Genomic DNA, 3,501 nt, shown 5'->3' on the forward strand with positions numbered 1-3,501 from the left:
ACACAGTAAGCTGATCAGCTTGTAAAAGACTCAGGTGGCTTTCAGTGATCTAAACCTATAACTGGTGTCTGTATATCATACAAAGAAGGTGTTTCTTCTCTCTCTCTCTCTCTCTCTCTCTCTCTCTCTCTCTCTCTCTCTCTCTCTCTCTCTCTCTCTTCCTCCCTCTTTCTTATTTTGAAATTTAGAAAGATAAGTATGTTTGATCAATTAAAAGGAAATAAATAATGTTGAAAGGCTTACGTTTTTTATTGCATCTTTATTTTCACTAACCTTTGGTTTTCTTTTTAAACTTGGATATTTTATCTTATGCATTTTTATTTTTAATTTATAGAATAAGATAGTATATTTAAAAAGATAATTGTACATACAACTGCAAATCTACTATGCACAATTTGCTATTCCTTTCAACAGTAATGACCTACATTTCTAGAGTGCTTTCTGGTTTACAAACCATTCTATAACTATTATATCATTTAACTTCACTAAGAAAGGATGTATATGGAGAAAACCCTAGATATACTTCTGTGGTGTCTTTGGAGTTCTAACCCCTCCTAATCCACATAGCAAAAGCATTCAGACATTCCTCTCCCTTCTGTATTCATATACATACATATGCAGAGTCTCTTAGAAACTGGACTCAGATACTCCATGAAAAAGGCCAAAGTTTTTCTTAGTTCAATCAACTGCCTGTTGTCTGATACTCTGAATAAATGTCAGAGGCAGGATTCAAACTCACATTTTTCCTAGAACCCAGTATGCTCATTCCACATTAATGTTCTCCAAATTACCTTGATTTAGTATCTAATTTATTTTCTTAATTGGGACTCAGAATTGAGATTAAGTAGAGGAGACATAAGTGTACATATGCTGATGGCACCAATGAAAAAAGTGGAAAAGAAGAGATGTCTTTGAAACCTGGTGTCTGAACATATTATTGTGCAACAAGAAAGAAATAACTGAGTCAAGTGTGGTGGTTAGCAAGTAATCCTTGCTTATTGTGGAAGCTAAAACTGGAGGAACTCATGAATCAGGACTTCTCCTCCATAATCTGCACTAAGGCTGACACCACCCTTGAATGAGTTTGACAGAGTAGGGGCCATCAGGTTGTCATCTGCCAGAAATGGAATAGATGAAAACTTCTGTAATGATCAGCAGTGGGAAGTGGTCCATGAATAGTCATTGCACTTTCTAACCTTGGTAAGATAAGGAGACTCTTATCTTTTTTTTTTAAAAAACACAGAAACTTTGGAAGATTTATTTGAACTGAAATAGAGGTAGATAAAAATCAAATTTATATATATATATATATATATGTATATATGTATACATATATATCCTATAATATAAATGAAAAGGTAAAAAATCACTAAAAGAAAGAGTGGGTAACTAAAAACAAAACAAAACAGCCTGGAGATGGGATAAACAAATATACCTCCCATCTCTCTGCTAAGAAGCTGATGACTACAATGGCAGAATGTTGCATACTTTATCAGTCATTTCACTGGTTGTTTTTGCTTGACTGCCTTTGTTAGATGAGAAGATTCAATTTCAAGGATGAAGGTATAGCCAAAAATGACCATTATAGAAAAGCAAAAGTCATCATTAACATTTATTTTCAAGAAAAAAAAAGAAAAAAGAGAAGGAAGGAAAGAGGAGAAAAGAAAGAGGAAAGGAAGAGGAAAGAGGAAAGGAGAAAAGGAAAAGGAGAGAAAGAAGGAAAAGAAGGAGGAAAGAAAGGAGAGAAAGAAAAAAAGGGAGGAAGGAAGAAAGTCAACAAGTATTTATTAAATACCTACTATGTGCCAGGTTGAGTGCTAAATTCTGGAGATATGAAAGCAAAAACAATCTCTGTCCTCATGGAGCTTACAATCTAAATGAGGAGTCAAAATGTAACTAACTATGTACAAACAACATATATACCTAATTACTTGGAGATAATCTCAGAGGGAAGGCACTAGCATTAAGGAAGAATGGGGAAAAGAATCTTACAGAAGGTGAGATTTTAGCTGAGACTTAAAGAAAGAATCCATGGAATCTAATGGAAGGAAACAAAGAGGGAGCTGATTCCAGGAAAACAACCAATGAAAATGAACAAAGTCCAGAGATTGAGTTTCCTGTGCAAAGAACAAGGAGGCAGATATCATTGGATCACGTAGTTTGTTATTTGTTATTGTTCATCCTTCATTTTCAAAGAAAACCCATGACATCATGGGATGATGTCTTGACTCATGATCAAATTGGATTTAAGTGAGGCAGAGTTGTACAAAGTCATCAGCCTCACTCTCTCTTCCATAGTCATCAAAGTCAGGGGCAAGACAAAAGTCAAGATGACTGGAGATGCCCCGGATGCAGTGTATAACCTTGGCATCTTCCACGTATGGCCAAGCTCTAAGCAAACTTGCTTCGGTCACTTTTACTGCCATTGGAACAAATTGTTCTCATCCATTCATTCTACCAGGGGAAATCTTCACATGTTTGAGGTAGACACCCCCCCTAACTCACTGATGGGTCAATTACCCTCAACCTGGTTTAGCCCATCTGCCAAGAGAGTTTACCTGGGTGTGGCTGCTATACACACTACAGCTTTTTGGAGCCAGGATGAGAGTTGAGTGCCAGGTAAACACCAAATTGGGTGGACATCCTCTAAAAAAGTCTCAGCAAGTCCTTATACCATAAGTCCTAGTCGTCCTTGAATATTCAAGATAGAGTACACATATGGGGAGTAACATGTAAGCAAATTGGAAAGGTAGAAAGGAGTCAGTTTATAAAGGGCTCTGAAAACCAAACTGAGGATTTTATATTTGATCCTGGAGGTAATAAGGAACCATGGAGTTGATTGGCTGACGTGAACTCAGAAGGGTGCTTTTGGTGTTCACTTTTGGCAGCACAAAAGCTAAAACTGGAACAATACAGAGAAGATTAGCATGGCCCCTGCTCAAGGATGACCCAAAAACTTGTGAAGTGTTCCATATTTAAAAAAAAAAAAAAGGAAAAAATCCTTTGCCTAATTTGTTTAAGTATCTATGCACTAATCATAAATTTTCACCACCAAGGTTTAGAGCCCATATGTCAAAATTCTATAGTTTCCACAGCTCTGCAATGAATCTCTCTTTAGAATGAGTATTACCTAAGAAAATTGAGTTCTTCTCCCCAGCTGAGCCCCTCTCTTTTCCTGGGCCCAGACCCATCCCCCACAGACAGGTGTGGACCTACTCTTCTCCCTGCACTACCCCCAGAGCTGAGATGAGGGCCCTAGGCAAACTTTGACCATTGTCCCCTCCACTCCCACCCCTTTTGTGTGACTGTTTGTCCAAGGCTTTGATCCTTCACTGTAACATATAAGACTTGACTGATCACAAAATAAATACCTGTCCATCACAGAGAGGAGAATTTTCTGTCCAAATAAATAAATAAATAAAGCCCAATCTCATAGGGTATAGATCTGGAAGTGAGCACAGAACAGAAACTCTCAACTTTTTTGTGGAATGGTCCCCTTTG

The 3,501-nt window shown here is 37.4% G+C and overlaps 1 non-coding gene across 1 annotated transcript; it reads left to right on the top strand.

The window, feature by feature from the left end:
- Window positions 1-2,871: 2,871 nt before the first annotated feature.
- Window positions 2,872-2,979, top strand: LOC141541961 (U6 spliceosomal RNA). The gene has a single exon (XR_012481976.1). It is a non-coding gene; the product is annotated as a U6 spliceosomal RNA (small nuclear RNA).
- Window positions 2,980-3,501: the final 522 nt, after the last annotated feature.

This window comes from Sminthopsis crassicaudata, chromosome 4, assembly GCF_048593235.1.
Source record: "Sminthopsis crassicaudata isolate SCR6 chromosome 4, ASM4859323v1, whole genome shotgun sequence".
In the NCBI taxonomy this organism is placed as follows: Eukaryota; Metazoa; Chordata; class Mammalia; order Dasyuromorphia; family Dasyuridae; genus Sminthopsis; species Sminthopsis crassicaudata.